Source organism: Lynx rufus, unplaced genomic scaffold (assembly GCF_022079265.1).
Source record: "Lynx rufus isolate CCGP_SWC_20201006 ecotype Redwood Valley unplaced genomic scaffold, mLynRuf1.p SCAF_29, whole genome shotgun sequence".
NCBI lineage: Eukaryota > Metazoa > Chordata > Mammalia > Carnivora > Felidae > Lynx > Lynx rufus.
This window is the reverse complement of record NW_025814844.1, coordinates 6,326,180-6,350,831: the sequence shown is the minus strand read 5'-3', so window position 1 is coordinate 6,350,831 and position 24,652 is coordinate 6,326,180. Positions and strand designations below refer to the sequence as shown.

Sequence of the window (24,652 nt, the reverse complement as noted above, 5' to 3'; positions counted from 1 at the left end):
CACAGATGACTAGACACAGAAAATGCAGTATATTCATACAATGGAGCATTATTCAGCCTTAAAAAAAAAATAAAGAAATTCTAGGGTGCCTGGGTGGCTCAGTCGGTTAAGCGTCTGACTTCGGCTCAGGTCGTTATCTCACGGTTCATGGGTTCGAGCCCCACATCGGGCTCTGTGCTGACAGCTCAGAGCCTGGAGACTGTTTTGGATTCTGTCTTCCTCTCTCTCTGCCCCTCCCCAACTCACACTCTGTCTCTCTTTCTCTCTGTCAAAAATAAATAAACATTAAAAAAAATTTTTTAAACAAAAAAATTCTGTAGTATGTGACAATTCAATGAACCTTGAGGACAGTATGCTAAGTGCAATAAGCCAGTCACAGAAGGACAAATACTGCATGATTCCACTTATATGAGGGACCTAAAATTGTCAAATTCATAGAATCATTCAAAGAGTAAAATGGTGGTTTCCAGGGGCTAGGGGAAAGGAGAAATGGGCATAAAGGTTTGTTTGTTTGTTTGTTTGTTTGTTTGTTTGTTTATATTGAGGGAGACAGAGATAGCATGAGTGGGGAAAGGGGCAGAGAGAGAGGGAGAGGGAGAATCCCAAGCAGGCTCTGTACTGCCAGTGCAGAACCCAATCCAGGGCTTGAATTCATGAATTGTGAGGTCATGATCTGAGCCAAAACCGAGTTGGCTGCTTAACCGACTGGGCCACCCAGGCACCCCCACAAAGTTTTAATTAACCAAGATGAGTAAGTTCTAGAGATTTGCCACACAACACTGTACTTATCAATACTGTATCGTACAATTAAAATTTTGTTAAGAGGGTAGGTCTTGTGTTAAGTGTTCTTGCCACAATAAAATAATTTTTTTTAGGCGCCAAATTTTTTATTTACCCACCTTCCTGCTCACTTTAACATCATAAACATTAATTAAGCATTATAAGCCAAATGAATCTTTTTGATCCAGGATTGTGGTAGGAACCATCAAGTTACAAAGAGGTGACAGATCTAAGCCCCTCTCAACCTCTGGCTGTCACTTCTCTTGTCCTTTTTTGGTTGTCCCTTAATAGTAGATTCGAAGCTCTGTAAAATGGGAACTGAAAGTACTGACCTAACTATTCTGAGAAACCTCTTAAACAACAAAATGCCCAGCACTAAGCCAGGCTCTCAGGAACAAACTCCCAATAGTTCCTCCCTGCCCCTTGATACAGTGCATTCTCATCTGTCACGGCTGAGGAACTAGTGAACCAGTAAACTAAGAACATGGGTATAAAGTCCATAGGCCAAGGGAGGGCCTAGATGGTAAAGTGCGTGGGCTTTGTGACCACCATTGCCGACTTCCAGCCTAAGTAAGGACGGACTGAGTGAGCGGTTCCAAACCTCCTGAGCTCATGGCTCCCCATGGGTATTTCCTGTGTACCTCTGTCATGACCAGGGCTTGAGGAAGGGCTTCTCAATTCCCCCTGCCACACCTGGAGCAGCATGAGGGATGTCGCAGAGGCTAAAGACTGAGTGACCAGCCCCAGAGAGTCAATGGGGGACATTCACAAGCCTATCTCACAGTTGGTGCCATTTGGGGCGCCTGGGTGGCTCAGTCGGTTAAGCGTCCGACTTCGGCTCAGGTCATGATCTCACAGTTGGTGGGTTCGAGCCCCACATCGGGCTCTGTGCTGACAGCTCAGAGCCTGGAGCCTGCTTCAGATTCTGGGTCTCCCTCTCTCTCTGTTCCTCCCCTGCTCATGCTCTGTCTCTCTCTCTCCTTCAAAAATAAATAAAAACATTTTTAAAACATTAAAAAAAAAAGTTGGTGCCATTTGCTCTTGGGGAAGTGAAGTGGGACCCCAGTGAGGCCAGCAGCTATAAGGCAAACAACAGGCCTAGTTCTCAGTGGCAGTAATGATCAGCCTTGAAGGGGCCATCACGGGACAAGCCCCTTATCAGTCAGCCTGCTTATCCGTCAGCTTGGTCAGCTTCAGATTCAGCTTACCCAGATGAGCTTCAGACACTGCTTCATTCCACTTCTTGGGCAGGAAGTGGACCCCAACAGGGTGCTTGTCTGGGTGGCTCCACAACTCTATCTGTGCCAGTACCTGGTTGGGGAATGAGGTGCTCATCACAAAGCTGGGGTTGCCCATGGTGCAGCCCAGGTTGGCCAGCTGGCCCTCAGTCAACAGGATGTTACAGAGCCCATTTTTCAGTCCATTCTCCGTACACCTGGAGGTGGACATTCGCCTTCTCCACAGCATTTTCATCCAGCCACTTGACATCAATCTCTACGTCGAAGTGTCCAATGTTACACACAATGGCATCATCTTTCATCTGTTCAAAGTGCTGGCCGAGGATGATGTCAGTACAGCCCGTGGTGGTGACAAGTATGTTGCCTTCCTGACAGGCCTCCATGGCAGTCTGAGGGGCATTAATGGGGTCGATCTCTGTGATGATGATGCAGGCCCCGAAACCCTGCAGGGCCTGGGCACAACCTTTGCCCACATTGCCACAACCTGCTATCGCTGCCGCCTTACCTGCAATCATCACATCTGTGGCCCACTTGATGCCATCTGTAAGAGGCTCCTGGCAGCCACACGGGTTGTAAAACTTGCCCTTGGTGGCAGAGTCATTGACGTTGATGGCAAGCACCTTCAGCTTCCCATTGGTTGTCATCCCATTGTGGTCTGTTAAGAAATGCCTCGGATGCCTGAAAGGAGCTATGGGTACCTTGTGTGAATGAGGTTTGTGAGGTCACTTCCATCGTCCAGAATCATGTTGAGGGGCTCATCCTTGAAGTACAGGGTCTGCTCAGTGCACCAGAGATACTCCTCATCCATGTCACCCTTCCAGCCGTACACTGGAATGCCAGCCTTGGCAGTGACAGCCGCTGCATGGTCCTGGGTAGAGAAGATGTTGCAGCTGGACCATCGCACCTCAGCACCCACGGCTACGAGGGTCTCAATGAGGACGGCAGTCTCCATGGTCATGTGTAGGCAGCCACCGATGCGGGTGCCCTTTAGCAGCTCGGAGGCTGAGTACATCTCCCTCGTGGGCATGAGGCCCAGCATCTCATTCTCTGCAACGTCCAGGGCCTTGTGTCCCCAGGAGGCGAGGCTGATATCGGCGACTTTGTAGGGCAGTTTGTCTGACATGCTGGCAGTGCTTCTGCACAGAGTGATGCACATCGGTGAAGGGGGCTGGCCCTAGGGCTACAGACTTGCACAGGGAGGGTGGCACTGAGCAGGCTAAAATAAAACTTTTCTTAAAGAACAGAAGAAAAGGAGGAGGAGGAGGAGGAGGAGAAAGAGAAAGGGAAAGAGAAGAAGACTCCCTTACAAGGCACTTACCCTCTTCTTTTTTATCAGGGTAAATAGAGATGTGGAGTCGCATAGACTCTAGAGACACTTTTTAAATTCTAAGCTTTCCACCTTGTTGGCTGCGTGGCCTTGGACGAGTTATTCAACAGCTCTGTAACTCCATTTCTCCAGCTGTAAGATGGGGATGATAGCATCTTGTTGTAGGGGTGCTATGAGTTAAAGGAGTCAATCCATGTAGACATTTAGCAGAGCCCCGGCCCTCAATACATGTTACAACTGAAGGAGTTGCTGAATGAATGATTTAAACAATAACTCCTATGGAATATGGAAATCAATTAAGTATTTGTTCCCAAAGGAATAGAACACTTGCACACGTATAGTTCTGTTATTTATTCTCTTTTACTGACCAAACAACAATAATGGTGGATATAAGTGTATGTTTTCTTAATAGGAAGGAAGAAGGCGTAGGTTAACTGACTACTGGTCAGGAGAGCTATTTCCGCGTATACTGATTGTTTCACCTTATTCTCACAACCGGCCTGCACACTGGGTATTTTATCATCATTTTTACTTAGGATGAAACTTGCCCAAAGTTGAGTAACTTATTCCCAATCACAGTGCCGAGCAAGGTCTGGATGTGAATTCAGGTCTGACTACCACACACAATCTATCCACACAGATTATCCCCAAATCTTTTTTGTATGTAGCCAACTGACTTCATCAATGAATAGGATGAACTGAAATCATTCTTTTTGGAGGCATTCAGCTCCAGTAAGAGTTAAATTACTTACTGACTCTGCCAGACTGTATGGCTTCCTATTTAAGCAGGGTATGGGTCTAGGTATACTACTCTAGATGATCAAATCTTTGGTCTAATTGTTAAGTGACATAACTTACAAGAAAGTAAAGTTCTAAAAGAAAAAAAAATCACTTGGATTCAAAGGATAAATTGATGCATAAGATGGGATGGGGTTAATGGGGCAGTAATTTGGGGAAATACAATAACCAACAAATTGCCGAATTTTATTTTAGTCAGTATTCTCTTGGCACATACAGACATGAACTAACAGCCACCAGTCAAGTATCATGGAGGTTTTCTGGAGGCCGTGTTTTAAGTGTTCAAAATAGAAGCAACCAGAAAAGTAAATCAAGCAAATAAAAGAAAATGTCTTATATTCTTTTTGCCACGGAATTGCCCTTAGCAAATTATCAGTGTTATACTGAAGAGGCTCCAGATATATTTTACTTATTTGCTTATGTAACTTTTACTCACTATTTTCACTTTGTGATGAGTAAAGGAAAAAATGGAAGAACAAGATGACCTTTCCATTTTGTCCTACCACAGAAAACAGGAAGAGTGAGCACTGCCATCTTTTGGTTACACAATATAATAATTGAAATCATCACACTTAACAGCCAGAAGAATGCTGTTAGTCATCGTGGAATGAACAGGAACACTTAGTTACCCAGCATGAGTCAGTTCTTTAGACTAGTTCCTCATAACATCTTTCTTCTGGAAAGTAATCACAAAGTTTCCAAAATCTAAATTTTCTTTTAACAGTAGACGCAGAGAGAACATGCTGGTGGGTTGTCTAGATTCCCTGGAAGACGGTGGACGGTGCTAATTATATATGATAGTTCTAAAGCATTCGGAGCGGACAAAGAGAAGTAGAGAACTGTTTTTGTGTAATCATTAAGGCCAATCTCGCAACTGTCCCAGGGGCCAAGAACTTGAACAAAAGGTTGGACTTCCTTAGATGAGAAAATGCCATGGCAGAGGCCACTAGATACCGCTGCCGGGTCATTGACCCCAAGCAAGAGAAAAGGTATAGGAAGTCTGGACAGGCACGGGCACATTCCAGAAACTTTTTTTAAGAGCTCCAGGAACTTTTCATGTTGTAAGGAAACACTGTGCTCCTACCTGAGGAAAGCTCTGAGGAGTTTACCAGAAGGTGCTATCTGAGGCCAGCCTCTCAGTTTGCTGCCTTGGCAACAGAGAATCCATAAGACACGACTGATGGCGTGACATATGTTTTACTAACAGCAGTCCTGGAGAAAAGACTTGGAGCAGACAAAGGGTGTATATTTTGAAGAGGAAACTTCTGAATTTGAAGAAAGAGAGGAATCTAAAAAGGAAATATAACCCTCATACCACGTATGGATCCAGGGAGGAAGATATCAAAATAAGTTTTTTAAAAAGTTCATCATGGGGCGCCTGGGTGGCGCAGTCGGTTAAGCGTCCGACTTTAGCCAGGTCACGATCTCGCGCTCCGTGAGTTCGAGCCCCGCGTCAGGCTCTGGGCTGGTGGCTCGGAGCCTGGAGCCTGTTTCCGATTCTGTGTCTCCCTCTCTCTCTGCCCCTCCCCCGTTCATGCTCTGTCTCTCTCTGTCCCAAAAATTTAAAAAAAAAAAAAAAACGTTGAAAAAAAACAAAAGGTTCATCAGGGTGGGACACCTAAGTGGCTCAGGTCGTAATCTCACGGTTGGTGGCTTCGAGCCACACACGGGGCTCTGTGCTGACTGTGCTGAGTCTGCTTCGAGTCCTCTGTCTTCCTTTCTCTCTCTGTCCCTTCCATGCATGTTCTCTCTCTCTCCCCCCCTCTCAAAAATAAATAAACATTAAAGAAAAAAAAGCCTCATCACGGTGCCAGAATATAGAATATAAAATCCAAACGAGGAATTTAGGACTATCTGGGGTAAAAAGGGAAATATGGAAATGTCATACCCGTTGAATGAAAGGAAGCGAACTGAATTTGACCTTTTTTTTAGGATAGCCTCAGGTCTATCCTGATATACTCTCCTTTTGCTGTAGAGACATATCACTTTTCCACGTATACTGACACATTTGTGGGAATAATTCACCTCTTCTTGTTAACAAAACAAAACAAAACATTTTCATAGGGTACCAGAGAACAGACTGGGTAAGGGAGACCAGGTTCCCAGTCTTACGTCTTCACTAAGCACCCTGAAGTCACTTAGTCTCCTGAGCCTTACTTTCCTGAATCTATAACATAAGTTTCTTGGATTCTATCATTGCTTCTCAAGCTGGGGTCTGCAGTTACAGATTACTTCCAAATTTCCCAAGGTTCTTTAGTTTAAGATATATCAGACTAGATCATTTCTAATGGACTTAGCTCTAAAATTCTAAGAGAAAAAAATTTTTTTCCTTCACTAAATTCCTCAGGACCTAAAGGGGGAAGAAAAGTCAATTTTTTTTTTTCCTCTGTGTTCCTTCTCCCTTTCTTACAGTTATTCTATTCTTCTGAATTTCTAGAGCAGTGCCTTCCAAAGGAAATACATGTAACTTCAAATTTTATGGTGGTCACATCTTTAAAAGTAAAAAGAAACAGGTGATGTTAATGTTAATATTATAGTTTATCTAATCCATTATATCCAAAATATTATCACTTTGACATCTCAGTATTGTAAAACTTAATAATATGGTTCAGTCTTTTTTCACACTATGTCTTCAGAATCTGATGTGTATTTTACATTTATAACACATCTCAATTCAAACTGGCCACATTGAGAGTGCTCAATAGTCACGTGTGGCTGATTTTGGAAGATCCTATGTTTATGTTCTAGGAGTGGACAGCATGTGAATAGAGCCCTCTTGATGGAAAGCTAATAATCCACTGTCCATGTTTTCTGAAAAATAGCCCTGTTGGCTTACCCAACCCCTGAACCTGGAGAAAATCTAGAATTCACAGAAAAGGCTCAGAATCTGAAAGAACTCCTTTCTACCCAAAAACGCCCCAGTACAAATGCTTCCTTCCTCAAGGTCATCAGTCCATCCTTCCCAGAACACTTGAAATGCTATGTCTTTCCTTCCTTACCCTAGTGCTGCTTCTCCACAACAAAACCGAAAGTGTTTTTCTTAACAGACCGTTCCCCCGGGAAGCAAGTAATTATCTCTCTGTCTTTGGATTCAAGCAGATAGTGATTACCCACAAAATCCCTGCTGTAGACACAATAAGCATTTGTATTAGTATTCCTCGTTTTTTAAATGATGCGGAAACTTCCATTAATTCACCAATTCTATTGCAGGAGACCTGATTCAGAGACTGTTGGCAATTAATGCATTTTTTTTGTTATATGACATGATGGCAAAAGAGAATGGAAATGACTAGAATCTAATCTGGACATCAGCGATCTGGATTTCAGCGTGAGACATAATGCCTGTCCTTTTATATGAAGACCTGGAATACTGAGTAAAGGAAGTAAACAAGAAATTTTGCAAATTGAGATGAAGTAGACTATTTTGCATGGGAGAAGATAAAGGTTTTTTGTTTTTTGTTTTTTTGGTTTTTTTTCCATTTAGCCAACACACTAAGTAAAACAAAAGTACCATATGGGTATAAAAGTCAGAGCTTCCTAGGATGCCTAGGTCGCTCAGTTGGTTAAGTGTCTGACTCTTGATTTTGGCTCAGGTCATGATCTCATGGTTCATGAGTCCAAGCCCTGCGTTGGGCTCCGTGCTGACAGTGCAGAGCCTGCTTGGGATTCTCTCTCTCTCTCTCTCTCTGCCCTTCCCCTACTCATGCACACATATCATTTCTCTCTCTCTCAACATAAATAAATAAACATTAAAAAAAAGAAGTCAGAACTTCTTACCTCTTATCAAAGTGGTTTCTGACATCTCTAAATTCCATCACTTTCCCACATTCTCATCTATTTGGGTTGGCAGCATAGTTCAGAAGGATAAAGACAAGCAATGGATTCAAGCATTTCTTACTTTTTTAGGGCAAAAGAAACGTGAGCTCATTAAAAAAAATGTTTATTTATGTATCCTTTGTCACAGGGTGCCATTCTAATCCTCTCCTTCAACCCTCTAAGCACAGATTTTGGCCAGCCAGAAGGGCTGGAGTGGCTAGAGGGGAACATAGGATAAACCACTGAGGAAATCACTGGTGGGAAAATGAATTTCACTATACCTCAGTCAAACCTACTGTACAATATCGATTCATCTGTGTGTTCTTTGTGTTGATGGCTCCAGACAAGCCCCATTATTATTTCCCTCCCCTTTCATCACTGATATCAACTCTCAAAAGATGACCCCCAGTAGAAAGAAGAGGGATTACATGGCACACAGTATAAAAGTTAGATTTGCAAAAGTCTACATAAAGTCAATACATTACTAAGTTAGTATTGTATATTTCTGAAAGGCTGACACTTACTGAAATTATGCCTCCCTCTGCTACTCCTTTAGACAGTCAGTGACTCTTCTAGATCTTTGTACCTGCCTCCCACTCCTAACCCTAGCACAGCAAGGGCAGTTCCAACAAGGGAGGGAGGTGGTCTTAAGGGCAATGAATGTGAAGATTCAGCACTCCAGGGGCCTAGGCAGTCTTGAGTTTCTTAAAAATAAATGCAAATGGATTCTCTTTGTAAAAATAAAGGTGGTGCATTTTTGTGGCCTGACTACCTATCCATCCCTGGGCAAAAGTGGACTGGGATTTCCTTTATTTTCAGCAGCCATGATCTTCTGCCTCTACCCTGAAAATGACCTTTCCACCTGTCCCCATCCTTTACTCAAACCTAAGGAATTGTAGGAAGGATTCCCATTTCCTATGTGGTGAGTAAAACAATATAAACAAATTGAAAATTAACCTATGCCCTTCAGCTCCATGTAATCAGTTTTCTTTATTTTTGCCCCATCAAGTAATTTATCCAGAAACACAGTCCACAAGAAGAAATAGAGTCCTTCTCTGCTGGGCCTGGGACATCTGCCCTGATCCTCTTTCTATTTTACCCAAACTACCTCTCCACCCAGGCATGAGCTTCAGACAACTCCTTTGAGGAAGATGAGACTGGTCAAGAAATGTAAAAGGTCTGAAATTTTAACCCCCTTGCACACTAACAAGTTACTGTGTTCCTGTTTCATGGACGCTGGCAGAAGGCACGAGACTCCTGGGTCAGAGACAAAGGACTTGATTACTAACAACAGAGCAAACAACATGAGCACCTTTGCTTCAAAAGTTCCATTGTAACACAGGGATTGTGCCATGGTCCCAAATGACACCTGCATACACAGTGGATTGCCATGCAGGAGAGGAACACAGGGTCAAGGCCCCAGCCCTTGAGCAGGCAAGAGACAAGCCATTCTCCCTCTGGTATGACCTACTTAATGTGACTAACTAGAGAAATTGCTCTGTATCAGGAGATGCACGGACCTAACAATCAGGCACACTCAGCAAGAGCACACAGGGACGTTCAGGGCCCATGGCAGACTGCCTCTCCAAAGAGAGCCCCACATACATTTTAGAATTTCAAACTTCCCTTCAGAATTGCCTTAATCCAAAAACCCACAACACTGAGCACTAATAGCCTTGGGCTGGCTGTTGAAGAGTGCCTCAAATGTCATATTCCTTGCTGAAGAACCATGGGTTTGTGGGTATAAATCTGTCTCCTTGTAGGCTTTTTTGTTTGTTTTGCTTTGTGCTGTTTTTTTTTTTTTAATTTTTTTTTTCAACGTTTATTTATTTTGGGGACAGAGAGAGACAGAGCATGAACGGGGGAGGGGCAGAGAGAGAGGGAGACACAGAATCGGAAACAGGCTCCAGGCTCCGAGCCATCAGCCCAGAGCCTGACGCGGGGCTCGAACTCACGGAGCGCGAGATCGTGACCTGGCTGAAGTCGGACGCTCAACCGACTGCGCCACTCAGGCGCCCCGCTTTGTGCTGTTTTAAGTAAACTCTATGCCACACATGGGACTTGAACTCACCACTTCAGGATCAAGAGTTGCATGCTCTTCTGACTGGACTAGCCAGGCGCCCCTATCTCCTTATGGTTAAACAAAAACACTCCAGCCTTCCCCTCCCCCCGCCATGGTTTCAGTTCCTGCCAGACTGTTACAAAAGCTTTCAGTTCCTGATAGACTGTAATACTGAAAAAGAAACACCACTAACTCTCCAATTTGGATGAAGAATTCAACATTGAAAAAACAAACAAAAAAAAGATGTATCTAATAAGGAACTCAAATTTCATACGTCCAAACCAAACTCTTGGGCTTCTCTGCACAGGGCACCTGTTCCCCTTATGCACTCGAGAAAGCAACTCCATGCTCCAGTCAGGCAGGCCAAAGGCCTTGGGGTCGTGCTCACCTTCTCTGACTCTCCCATTTCACAACCTGCTCAGTGACTCCAGAGCCTGACCTGCATACTCCCTCCAAAGTGAAGCCACCACACTTTCTTGCCTGGAGTACTTGCCTGGAGGCACTACAGTGCCGGCTCACTGTCTTTGCTTTCTCATGCTGATTCTCAGTCTGGCAGCCAGAGGGATCCTTTCAACTTCAAAAGCCAGATCATTTATTTCACTCGTCTGCTCAAAATCCCCCACGGACTCCAAACTTCTTACAGTCACTACCAGCTTCTACCCAATCTACAAGCCCTGTTTACCTCTCTGAGGGCTCTTCTGTTCTAACTGCCTCACTCCAATCGTTCTGCACCCTGCCCCCCACTCCCAACCCTCGACCCCCACCCCCACCCCCAGCTCCTGGAACATGCCCAACCCTCCCAGGCACTTGTTCTGCTATTCCCTCTGCCCAGTGCTCCTCCCCAAGATTCAAAGGGCTTGCCCCTGCTCTTCCTTCAGATCTGCGCTCTAAGTCAACAAGTATTTATGATCTGCCTTTTCGGTTCGCCATCCAAGGGGGAGAGAAACAAATCAACAGGTGCTTAAAATACAGTGGGTTTCTGGGGCGCCTGGGTGGCGCAGTCGGTTAAGCGTCCGACTTCAGCCAGGTCACGATCTCACGGTCCGTGAGTTCGAGCCCCGCGTCAGGCTCTGGGCTGATGGCTCGGAGCCTGGAGCCGGTTTCCGATTCTGTGTCTCCCTCTCTCTCTGCCCCTCCCCCGTTCATGCTCTGTCTCTCTCTGTCCCAAAAATAAAAAATAAAAAAAAAAAAAAAAAAAAAAAAATACAGTGGGTTTCATGCCACATCTGAAGAATCATGGGGCACTACAGGGTCTTAAAGGAGGACTAGACTGGGGAGAGCCAGATGGAAATCTTTTAAAAATAAGGACCCTGTGGGGTGCCTGGGTGGCTCAGTCGGTTAAGCGGCCAACTTCGGCTCAGGTCATGGTCTCAAGTTCAAGCCCCGCATCAGGCTCTGTGCTGACAGCTGGGAGCCTGGGGCCTGCTTCAGATTCTGTGTCTCCCTCTCCCTCTGCCTCTCCCCTACTTGTACTCTGTCTCTCTCTGTCTCTCAAAAATGAATAAACGTTAAAAAAAAATGTTTAAATAAATAAATAAGGACCCTGTGACGCATGTCCCATGGTGGTATCCCCAGCGCCCTATCCTATCCAAGGAGTTCTTGTGTTTTTTATTTAATAGTGATTATATAGAGATGTGTCTGACACTGTCTTGAAAGGTAACAGCAAAATGAGGGAGCACTTAGTTATCAAAAGTGATAGCCTAGGAATCAACTGAAACAATGCCAAATTAATCAAAACAACGTTAAAGTAATTTTAAATTATCTTATAGTGCTTCGTTAACTTTTCATACTGAATTTTATCTTTAGAGCTTTACCAGACAATATATTCAAATTATGGCAAATTGTCTTCTAATTATTGTCAACGTGAGTATAATGTTTCACAAAATTGTGACTGGGTGTACCTACAAACTTTTTAAAATCTGCCCCTTTTCATGGACTATCCCTTCATGAGCATATCTCTCCATCACATGGGCTGTGTGGGTTTCTCACAAGCCTTTATTCACCCTATTTTTTTTTTTTTTTTGTTTTTCTCTGCTGAGTTTTCTTTCTTCAAGCAGCATTGGTCCAAATAAGCCATCACATGGAAGCTTTCCCTATAGGCTCAGGGTAGCAAATCAGCATTTCTCATCATTTTCCCTGGGTATCTTCCTCCTCCTCCTTCTTTCTTCTCTTGTCTTCCGTTCCTAGAGGTTTGTGTGTTTTTGTTGTTTGCGGGGGTTTTGTAGCCTTTTTTTTTTTTTTTTTTTGACCAGGAATATAAATGACACGAGCAAACTGTAAGTTTCCCGAAGATCGTGGACCCTTGCCTGTGTGCCTCTTGCCCTGGCCTCACTCACGCTTTGATTCACTTCTCTCTCTGGTCAGACCCACAGGAAGCAGGAATCCAAAAACAACCTCCACGCCCCACCCCCACGCCCCACTCCCCCCGTCAGATTCATAAAAAACATTAGCTAACAGCAAATACATATTAAGTCCTGACAATGTGCCAAACATTCTGCATATACTCTGTCACGTGGTCTTCATAACATCACAGGCACAAGTGGGAAAACACCAGACTCAGGGCGAATAAGCATCATGTGTATGGTGACTTGGGTATTGAGTGGTGGAGCAATTTTTTTTTTTTTCCTTTCAAGGGTAAACATTTTATTTTTGAGGAACTTTATAATGCACGTTTTCTTTCTTTCTGTTTTCTTTTTAATGTTTATTTATTTTTGAGAGACAGACAGAGTGTGAGCAGGGGAAGAACAGAGAGAGAGGGAGACACAGAATCGGAAGCAGGCTCCAGGCTCTGAGCTGTCAGCACAGAGCCCGATGCGGGGCTCCAACTCACGAACCCGTGAGATCATGACCTGAGCTGAAGTTGGACGCTTAACCGACTGAGCCACCCAGGTGCCCCACTCTTTTTTTTAAGTAGGCCTCATGCCCAGTGTGGAGCCCAGCGCGGGGTGGAACTCACAACCCTGAGATCAGGACCCGAACAGAGATCAAGAATCTGAGGCTCAACTGACTGAGCCACCAATATATTGCACATTTTCAAAGAAAGCCATGTAAGAAAACAAAAATGCTATCCTATTTCATCCTAGAAATAAATAAGAAGGGCATAAAATTTCCTTTTAAATCCTAACACTTGGAAGTTTAACACCAGCATCCAAAATAATAGAAATGGGGGGAAAAAACTTTTATTATATGTTTCAGATTTCTTTAGTTGGGATTCTCCCCATGTGTTATTGATATTTCTTCTTTCAACTCATATTACCCAAACAGTAAGAAAACAAAAAACAAAACACAAAAGCCTCGTGGCTGCTCAGGGAGGCTGCTCTCTTGTCTCTGTACAGTCATTCTCAGGATCTTGGCTTGCTGGAAAAAAAAAACCTCTGCTGACATTTTCCTTCTCTAGTTGTTTGTTTCCTAAGGAATGATAGTAAACATTCAAATGCCCACATCTTGGTTAGTCTTCCACTTTATTACCTGGATGTTTCTTTGGTGCTGGTAAGGCCATTGCCTGCTGTTTACTTTGTTGCATTTTTTGAACGCTTAATTTTTTAGGTTACCAGTTGATGGTGAAGGTGCCTGGAAGCCTGATGTTAGTTACTAAAACCAAATTCCAACACCCCAACCCAAAACCTCTAGGACGGTCATAAGAGGCAGTCATAAGAGGAAAGTATACAGCAATCCAAGCCTTTCTAAAGAAGGAAGAAAGATCTCAGACACACAACCTAACCTTATGCCTTAAAGAGCTGGAAAAAGAACAGCAAATAAAACCCAAAACCAGCAGAAGACAGGAAATAAAACCAAATTCCAACCACCATGCAATGCTGGTCAGGGAAGCTGACAGGGGCGTAACAAAGTGGTGAGCAAAATTGCAGCCGTCACACACACACACACACACACAATCATTAGGAATGGTTGATTTGCAGAATACTGGCGATATCTGATCCTTGTCTTTGAGGAAGGGAATAGGGTTGCTTTCAGAATGGCTCCTTTTCCAGTTCCCTTGGTTTTGCTGTAGGGTGAGCCCCACCTACTCTGGTTTGAGTAGCATGCTGGATGAAGTTCCTTAGAGTTAGGTCTCAGGATGATTCAAGTCACTGATGAGCACTGTAGTGAGATTCTTGGCAACATAAAGGAACTGCCTCCTTCTGCCTGCTTTCTTCCCACCCCCATCATCTCCCTGACTCGGACTGCTTTATTTTGTCTCAGCAGGCACCTGAACATAGCAGATACTACAGGATTCTCCCCTGGTCCTGGGCTTTCTACCTAAGAAAGGCTGTTCTCTATCTGGTCCCAAATGTTCCTCTCCTCAAAGGCAAGCTAACTTTGGCCTGAATTGCCCGGGATTTATCCTCCTTCCCCTACACCAACCCCACCACTGAAGTTGCTTCGGCTCTGGTTTCTAGAAAACCAGAAGCTGCCCTTGCCTCCTCCTTCTATCCTTTTCAGTTTGTTCAAAATATCCATCACCGAGGCATTCTGGTTGGTTTGCCCTTCATTGAGTCTCAGTGCCTTTTTGCTACATTATGCAGTTGGCATCTGGGTGACCACAATGGCAGGTGCCACTAATGGGGAATCCATCTGTCTTGCATAGGATCTTCCAACAGCAGCTGCTACTTCCTGTTTGAAAGCTCAAACCCCAAGTAGACCCACAAGTAAGTCAGAGTTTCCAGACAGAGGGACTTTTCTAGTGCTCAGCTCATTTGTACAAGGGAGATGACACTAAACCCAGGGGGCACCGGGGCCCCTCCCAGACCAGGCAACCAGCTCTGCCAATCCCGCTCGTCTACCCTGGCTTTCTCCGATGATTCAACTGTGGGCTACACTCCTTCCCCGTAAGAGGATTTTCCTCCACTCTAGACTCCACCAGGACATTCTCCCATATCGAATAGTGTTTTTCACACCTCAGTTGTTCATATACTGTACTCAGAATTTTTGTCATGGTTTAGTATCACCTATACTATTAGTTTTCTTTGATGAACTCAGCTTTTATCTTTAAATTTAATTTACTTCCCTGTTGTCCTAAATAATATTATTTTCACGATTAGCAGTTTGAAGCACCAATTATATATTATCAAACACACATTAACGAAACACGTAATTATGAGAACTGAGTCCATCTGTGTCAACAGAACACAACCGTTTGTTCCAAGAATCCTTGCCCAGGAAAATAAGATCGTACACCAATAAATACCTTTGCTGTTTGCTTCAGGAAATTTCTGCAAATGACTTTATTCAGGAAAACAGTGTGCCCACCTGAGAAAACATCAGATAGCAGTTTACTCCTGCAGATCCTCGCCTTGCTGTGTCTTCCCATCCCAAACCCGGCCCCCGTCCATTCTCTGCCTTGAGAGACCGACCTTCAACCACTTGAGCCCAGACCTCAAAACCTGTAAGTTTTCTTCTTTGAGCTCTGCCTCCTGGCACATAACTAAAACTGTCAGAGGAGTGCTCTCCTCTTTTGGAATAAGTCTAATAAACAGCTTTGCTTGCTCAGGCTTATTCTGATGATCTTTTCATTAGCAAGAATGAAACTTTAAAAAAATGTTCACCTGTGCACCACCTAAAATCATCTCATTCACTATGAAGGGTGCACATCGTATGAATTGACCAAGATTCCATCTAAAAATGATAATGGGGGCTCAGTTGGTTAAGCCTCTGACTCTTGAATTTGGCTCCAGTCATGATCTCACAGTTTGTGAGTTCAAGCCTCGCATTGGGCTCTGTGCTGACAGTGTGGAGCCTGCTTGGGATTCTCTCTCCCTCTCTCTCTCTCTCTCTCTCTCTCTCTCTCTCTCTGCCCCTTTCTGCTCATTCTCTCTGTCTCTCTCTCAAAATAAATAAATAAACTTTAAAAAAAAAAACCACCTTAAAAACGATAGTAAGAGAGTGGTTCCTCTAGCAATTTGTGCTCAGCCAGTCCCTTCTCTTCTCTTCCCCTCCTTATTTCCACCCCCTTACCTGATCCTCACTACCAAGGCCCTTTTTGTGCCTCAGCTCCCTGCCTTCTATGTCTCTGAAGGCAGGACACAAACGAGGGGCAAAGGCGATGACCCACAGATGAGCAGATCATACAGTAGTGAGAGATACGAAGTAATAACCAGCCTCTGTGGTTTGAAAAGAGTGTTAACTTAAAACACAATAATCTGTCATTCGTGGAGTCAGTTATCACATGGGCCTCTCTGTACTGTAGCAAAATTTCAAGTAAATTGAAAAGTCTCCACTCCAATACAGAGCAGTATCACGCCCAGGTGGTTACCCACATGGGATGATTTCAGAGTTTCAGGAAGGCTCCTCTGCCCCAAATGTCTTGCCTTTTCCCCCCATTTTCCCCACAACTCATAGATGTTATGAAACTTTAACTTTAACTTTTTAACTGTAAGCACTACCTTTCTGGTCCATCAAGGACAAAAATATCTGGGGAGATATGACAATAACAACCACTGATATTTATTGATCATTGTCTTAGTCAGTTCCAGCTGCTATAACAAGAGTACCATAGGCTGGGGGCTTCAACAACAACCATTGGTCCTCACAATTCTGGAGACCAGAAGTCCAAGATCAAGGTTCTACAGATCTGTGTCTGGTGGGGACTCTCTTCTTGATTTGCAGATGGCCGCCTTCTTTGGGTGTCCTCACCTGGTGAGGAGAGAGAGAGGGCAATCTCATGTCTCTTCTCGTAAGGGCACTAACCCCATTCATAAGTGCTCCACCATTATGACTTAATCACCTCCCCAAAGCCCCACCTCCCAATTCCATCACACTGGGGATTAGACTTCAATGTATGAATTTCAGGGAACATAAACATTCAGTCCATAACAATCATTTACTATGGATAAGATCTGTTCCCATGTGTCTAAGTGCACTATATGTTGATTCTTAAAGAGCCCTGTGGATGGGAGGGACTGTTTTCCACAATTTAGAGATGAGAAAACTGAGGTTTCAAAAGGTTTGACAACTTGACCAAGGCCACTCAGCTGGCAAATGGCAGACCCAGGCACCCTCTGGGTTAATGCTTCACCAACATTACCAAGAATATCCATTCATTCATCATAATGCAAAAACATCTGATGTTGGTATAACCCTCATTGTTCTTACAGCTTGCACATTCATTTTCTTATTTCCTCACCAGGACACCCACTTGAGAAGGCATGATAGGTTCTATTGTTAGCCATAGTTTGTCAATTCCATTTCCTCTGGGATAAGGAAACTTGCTGCAGCAGGTTAGGGAAGAAAGGAAGGAGCAGAGAGAGACTGGGGAGAGACTGAGCTGAAGGGAAAGGGCACAAAATAGAGCTGAATTCATTATCAACAATAGGCAAACTATGGAGAAAGCCCAAATGTCCATTGACTGATGAACGGATAAAGAAGAAGTGGTACATACATACAATGGAATATTACTCAGCCATCAAAAAGAATGAAATCTTGCCATTTGCAATGACATGGTTGGAGTTAGAATGTATTATGCTAAGTGAAATAAATCTATCAGAGAGAGACAAATACCATATGAATTCACTCATATGTGGAATCTAAGAAACAAAATAGATGAACATATGGGAGGAGCGAGGAAGAGACGAGAGGGAAACAAACCACAAGAGACTCTTAAGGATAGAGAACAAACTGAGGGTTGATGGAGGGAAGTGGGTGGGAGATGGGCTAGATGGGTGATAGATATTAAGGAGGGCACCTGTTGTGATGAGTACGGGGTGTTGTATGTAAGTGATGAACCACTGAATTCTACTCCTGAAACCAATATTGCACTATATGTTAACTAAAATTTAAATTAAAAAAAATTTTTTTAAATAAAGCTGAACTCATAGATACAGAGAACAGATTGGTGGTTGCCAGGGGCAGGAGGTGGGGATAGACAAAATGAGTGAAGGAGTTCAAAAGGTACAAAATCCCAGTTATGAAGTAAGTCAGTAAGTCCTAGTGATGTAACGTACAGCATGGTGACTGTGGCTGACAATACTGGATTGTAGGTTTGAAAGTTGCTAAGAGAATACATCTTAAAAATTCTCAACACAAGGAAAAAATGTAACTATCTATGGGGATGGATATTGACTAGAATTGTTGTGGTGATCACCTTGCAGTACATACAACTATTGAATCACGTTATACACTGAAACTAATATAATGTTATATGTTGATTTCTCAGTAAAAGGAATGGAGCTGGGTCCTCTCTCTTCCTCCAGCACCTGCTCTGCTCACACAAAACACTGTCGTTATGTTTGGGTAACAAGTCCCCAAGGATGGTGTCCCACTTTGAGAAGGAAATCGGTAAAATAAAAAGCCACTGCAGAAACGAGAAATACACTCCCACTGAGATTCACAATGAATTAAACATAGCCATAAGCAGAATAAGAGAGTATAGTGTTAAGGCTTTCACTGGACCTCCCTGAAGAGGAAGAAAAAACTCTTACTGGAGTTCCAGCTCGATTGTAGGTTTTAAGTTGATTAAGGGATGGGGCATCTGGGTGGCTCCACCAGTTGAGCAGTTAAGCAGCGTCCAACTTCAGCTCGGTTCATGATATCACGGTTTGTGAGATCAAGCCCCACATTGGGCTCTGCTTCAGATTCTCTGTCTCTGTCTCCATCTCTCTCAAAAATAAATAAACATTTAAAAATAAACAAATACTGGGGCGCCTAGGTGGCTCAGTCAGTTGGGTGTCCAACTTCAGGTCAGGTCATGATCTCACAGTCCGTGAATTTGAGCCCCACGTGGGCTCAGAGCCTGTGTTGACAGCTCAGAGCCTGAAGCCTGCTTCAGATTCTGTGTCTCCCTCTCTGCCCCTCCCCTCCTCACGCTCTGTCTCTCTCTCTCTCACTCTCTCTCAAAAATAAAGATTAAAAATAATAAACAGGGGCGCCTGGGTGGCTCAGTCGGTTAAGCATCCGACTTCGGCTCAGGTCATGATCTCACGGTCTGTGAGTTCGAGCCTTGCGTCAGGCTCTGTGCTGACAGCTCAGAGCCTGGAGCCTGTTTCGGATTCTGTGTCTCCCTCTCTCTCTGCCCCTCCCCTGTTCATGCTCTGTCTCTCTCTGTCTCAAAAATAAATAAACGTTAAAAAAAATTAAAAATAAATATAAATAAATAAATAAATAAATAAATAAATCAAATTGATTTAGAGAAATTTGCAATTCTAAGATATAGAAATCTAGGGCAATAAAGGAAGACAAGAACTATTTCAAATGTTATCAGCAAATTGGTGACTCATTGTCTACATTACCATCAGTTTCTCACAACAGCTTTACGAAGGAAGAATTATCAGCTTCATTTTCAGACCAGGATGCTGACATTCACAAAGTCTAACATATAGCTAGAAGTTTCTGTTATCAGAATTTGACACCAGGTTTGTCCTGCTTCAAAGGCTGTGCTCAGTATAATGAAGCTCCCAGATCAGTCCTACCTTATTTTTACATAGAAGAGAAAGCATAGACTGAGTCCACAATTCATGTGTCTCTAAGTTACCCCACGTACTGCCTCAAGGATCTTAAACTGCCTTGTTTAGGGATAGAGAAGCACGTCTACATACAAGGAAACCAAATTCCCTCGAAACACAATATCAGTTTTAGCTTTAGTCTGAATTTTTTTTTTTTCTGAGAGTACAACAGTGGCTTTTGAACTTCTTTGAACTCGACCCACAGAATGAAAAGCCCTTTACGTTACACCCTAGTACCCACAAACACACGTGTGTGTAACAGAAGGTTCACAGAATAATACTTATACACGTGAGAAGCACTCTGACATTTTCGATTCTAGTCTTTCTTTTCTCTCTTACTGTTTTCTTTTGTTCACGGTCTTCCTCATGATTCTTTTTTCAAAACAATGTGGTAAAAACATTTAACATGAGATCTACCCTCTAAACCAATTAAGTGCACAATACAGTGTTAACTGTAGACACAGTGTTGTTCAGATGTCTAGAATGCATTCGTCTTGTGTAACCGAAGCTTTCACGAGCCGTGAGATCATGACCTGAGCCGAAGTCGGACGCTCAACCGACTGAGCCACCCAGGCGCCCCGAAACAGACATTTTAAAGTCCAAAGGAAACCAAAACTCAAAGGTTAGTTCATCTTCTGTGTCTCAAATGATATTCATCAGCTCGCTTGCTAAAACTAGGGCAAGTCTACCTCGGAAGCAAACGCACCGAAAGAGCATGGGTATCACTATCCGCTAGATGGCGATATAGAACAGGCGTAGCCCCTACCTTAGCCTTGTTTACGCTGACCTGCGGGTTGATGTATGCTGCAAAAGAATTTAGAAACCCACGGTCGCCCAGCAGTTCACTTGAATTCAGCCTGAAAGTTTACTCAGTGTTCCTGTTGTGTTTCTGCCTTTTCTTGGAACCTCCCAGATTTTAGCATCCTTCTTGATGACAGGCTAGCATTTACAATTAGCAATATCCAAATTAATTAATTAAAATTAAATTAGTAATATCCGTGGCTACTTCCTTGTGGCTGTATAGATGAACTGCTGCTGTATGAAGTCAAAGCCATCATAATGTCTGTACTTATTAATGATCTGCAAAGGTAGCATATGCCATTAAGCTTGCATTCCTTGCCTCTTCCATGTGACATTTAAGAAATACCATGGGTCCTCACATCACTTTCCTTGCTGACAATTTCTATATCTCTTAGTTGTTCTACATATGGTAAAGTCACTGGAAATATTTAATGGATATTTTCGTTCTTACTGTCCAACTGAAAAGGATGGTCTTCTCAAATATACATCGGCAAGCCATTTTCCTTGAAAGAACTAGTAGCCAGTAAGTTGAAAAATGTATCATAAACAAAAATGTGCTTTTTGCAAGGTAGAAGTAGTCTTTTGAAATAATCCCACGTATGAGAGATTTTTAAAATTCTCATCAAGTGCTGCCTGTGTATATGACTTGTTTACATTTACTTGGTGGTCTTACTTATTTTTATAGTCTTTTTGATGTAAGTAAAGAGAAGATATTTATAAATGATTTTCTCTTGCTACTTATTATAGTTATATATCATTTGCATTTTTATGAATGCATTTTATTTTTACAACTGGGGAAATAAAGATGTTTTTGTCATTAAAATAATAGGCAACTATGAGGAAAAACATAGATTTTAGTACAGCATCACCCAGAAAGGTATTACCAATAGATGGGTTGGATGCTCGCACAATTTAAGCGCTTCATAAGTTAATCCCGACCGTGGATTGCTGATTTAGGAAATGATATTTCTGAATTTAGGTCATGTCCACCATGTCCCACCTACAATTAAGTATTGAAAGTGGAAAGAATATCAAGTTGTTCATTATTCTAATTGTAAAACATTTAGTAAGAAACTGGTAGCAGAGCGGTCAGTTGTTAAAAACAGCAAAATCAGTGTCTCTACTATTTTATTGCCTTTCAAGCTGCAGAGTAAGCCCTATGCTTGTGATAGTCTACAGGCAGAGATGGGAGAAACACTTTCATTTACATTAACCCATTAACTAATAGCTGTATGACATAGGTGGGGCATATCAAGTTTCTAAGATATAAATTCTCCATACGAGGTCCTATATCTAATAAGCGACAGAGCCAGGAACAGCCAACCATGTGCTTCTGAGTTCAAGTTACTTGCCTTTCATTTTTGTGGGCTTGAAGACCATGCCCACAAACGCTTCCCACATGAGGAAGAGGAAGAGGAAGTCTTTTTAGCAGGCACTTAAAGCATTGCTCTTTCTTGCTTTTCCTTTACCCGCATGCAGGGAGTGAGTCAGGAGGCAAGACAGGAATGACTCAGAACAGACTGTGTGTTCCAGTCATCCTCACGCCCCGCGTTGAATGGGTTCTTGGTGACGCCTGTGGGGAGGGCTGCACACGTCCTAATGATGCTGAATCCTGATGCCCCGTTGATTTATGCCATTATACACGACTGTTCAAACTGTAACTCTGTGAGGCACACCTGTGTGTTCACTGAACTGATAAGTGGGTGTTGCTCACCTCCCCAGTGCCCAGGACTCATGATAGGGCCGGGGACACAGAGATGAGCACAGCAGACACGGTCCCTGCCCACACAGAGTTTGAAGTCTAGCAGGGGAGACAGACATCAGCAAATAAGTACACACACAAACATATAATCACTAATTCTACTGTGAGACAAAAAGTGAAAGCTTTATGACAGACAACAAGAGAATAAGGCATAATTTAGATGGGGGGGGGATGTGTCAGGAAGTTTCTCTCAAAGAGCATTATTTCAGCTAAGACCTAAACAATGAGTAGGGATTTACCAGGAAAGATTGTAGGAAACATTCCAAGAAGAGGGAGTGCCCTCTACAAAGGCCATGGGGTAGGAAAATACTCAGCTTGCTAGAGGACCCAAAGCTCATGTGACCCCAGTCGACTGAGCCAAGGGGAGGTGATGGGAGACAGGACAGAGAGGCAGGCAGAGGCCCCAACATTGGGACCTTGTTGTCCATATGAGGAATTGTGTATTTTAGCCTAACAGCAGTGGTAAGCCATTAATGAGGTTTTTTAAGTAGAGAAGAGACATAATCAGATTTGTGTTTTTAAGAGATGACATTGGTGGCTTTGATCCAATGAGAATGGAGTGAGGGTCTTGGACCAGCTGGCAGGGCAGATGACGGTCACTGCAGTGGGCAGGGCGGAAGGGGGATGCGCAGGAAGGTCAAGAGAAAGAGAAACACTGTAGCTGAGGATCGAATAGTGTGGAAAGGATGTGCATTTAAAAAAAAATTTTTTTTTTATGTTTATTCATTTTTGAGAGAGACAGCATGCAAGCAGGGGAGGGGCAGAGAGAGGGGGAGATACAGAATCCAAAGCAGGCTCCAGGCTCTGAGCTGTCAGCGCAGAGCCCAACATGGGGCCCGAACCCATGAACTGTGAGATCACAGCCTGAGCTGAAGTCGGATGCTTAACCGACTGAGCCACTCAGTCACCCAAGGGTGTGCATTTTTTAGAGATGAGTTCATGGGGACATTCAAGTGGAGATATCAAGGAGGCAACTGGCTTTAAGAGTCCCTTGTTGAAAAGAGAAGATTAGTCTGGAGTTACGGCTTTGGTAGATGTCATCTCTGAGATGGTACCAAAACCCAGAGAGACCCTCTTGGGAGAAAGACTGCAAGGAAAAGAAAGGAAGGCCCAGAACTCACCCCAAAGAAACACCTATGTTAAAAAGTAGTTAAAGGAGCCTGTGAAGGAGCCAGCAGAGAAGTGGGAGAGAAACCAGGAGGGTGTTTTGAGGAGGAAGTGGCCAGTGATGCCAAATGCCGTGGAGAGGCCATCAAGGTAAGGACCATAACCTGTGTCTTGAGAACGCACCCAATGGCAGTTCACAGAGAAGAGCAGTGCATAGTAGAAATGCAATTTCAACTACAAGGAGCTGGTATCCTTCTATATTTTCAAGGAGGGCCTTTCCCCCACATAGCTCTAAAACTAGCCTAACCGGAATATTTTATTTCTGAGCATCCATATTTCTGGACTTTTCTGTAGCATCCAAAATTGGTATGAACTGTCAGCTCCACCTTTTTTCCCCTAACATTTAATTATGAAAAATTACAACCATACAGAGAAGTTGAAAGAATTATACAATGAACACTTGTGTATCTATCAGCTAGATTCTACACTTAACATTGTGTTCTACCTGCTTTACCACATATCTGTCCACTGAATCAACCCTCTATCCACCCACTAATTCATCTTATTTTTTGGATGCATTTCAAAGTGAGTTTTAGACATCAGAACATGTCATGGCCAAACAGTCTAGCCTGTATGTCATTAATAAGAGTTCGATATCTGTTTAGGGCTCTATTTCTTTTGATGTGTTAAAAGAATGAAAGGTTTAAACCTTTTTTTTTAAAGTAGGCTTCATGCCCAGCACAGGGTTCAGACTCATGACACTGATCAAGACCCTGAGATCAAGATGTGAGCCAAGATCAAGAGTTGGACACTCAACAGACTGAGCCACCTAGGGGCCCTTGAAAGGTTTAAATCTTAAATGTGCCAGTGGATGCCTTTTGACAAACGCATTCCCTTGTGTATCCATGCTGTTAAGTTATAGAACGTTACATCACCCCAGAAAGTTTGTCCCTGCTGCCTTATCTTTCAGAAAAGTGCAGACAATATAGGTAAGGAATCCTAACGCGGGGCTCATGGTAAGAACACAGCAAGAGTGAATGCCCTTCTCCCTCTGCGAGGGGGCTCTGTAGCACTCCTATACATTCACCCACATTTTCACCAAGACAGAAATAGACACTGAACTCTTCCTAAAAGTGCTTTTGTAAACATTTCACAATAAACCTTTTGTAGAGAAGGACAATGGTGTCCAGTGAACCAAGCCCAACCCTGGAAATCATAATTCCTCACTCAGAAGCTTGCTCGGCTGGTGCTGAGCAAGCTTATGTCACAGTCCTCCTATTTGTAAAACAGGAACAATAACCATCCATATCATACAAGTGTGAAAATTACCTCGGTATTTTAATACAGTGGCTAATATAGCCCTGGGAAACCAGGTCAAAAGACTCTAAAGCCAGGTTGTAAATATTATGACTAACCTGCCACATTTTCATAGTTTGCCCCATTGGTGTCCTGTCCTCACTGCATGGCTAGAGTGAGAATAGGCTGAATCAGGGACTCTCTGGGTGCAGGGTTACCTCTGCTTAGAGT

At 43.3% G+C, this 24,652-nt stretch overlaps 1 long non-coding RNA gene and 1 pseudogene across 2 annotated transcripts in view; both read right to left on the bottom strand.

Annotated features, from left to right (window-relative positions):
* Positions 1 to 1,756: 1,756 nt before the first annotated feature.
* On the bottom strand, positions 1,757 to 5,475 carry LOC124519801 (adenosylhomocysteinase-like; annotated as a pseudogene).
* A 7,709-nt stretch (positions 5,476 to 13,184) lies between these two features.
* LOC124519803 (uncharacterized) overlaps positions 13,185 to 24,652 on the bottom strand; it is a 29,577-nt gene continuing 18,109 nt past the window's right edge. The window contains exons 2-4 of one of the 2 annotated variants that reach the window (XR_006964193.1): positions 16,510 to 16,651; positions 15,207 to 15,268; positions 13,185 to 13,378 (exon numbers count right to left, since the gene is read on the bottom strand). This is a non-coding gene — a long non-coding RNA (uncharacterized LOC124519803). Of the gene's footprint in view, positions 13,379 to 15,206; positions 15,269 to 16,440; positions 16,652 to 24,652 lie in introns of those variants that run through there. The other variant, XR_006964192.1, reaches the window with a different exon arrangement.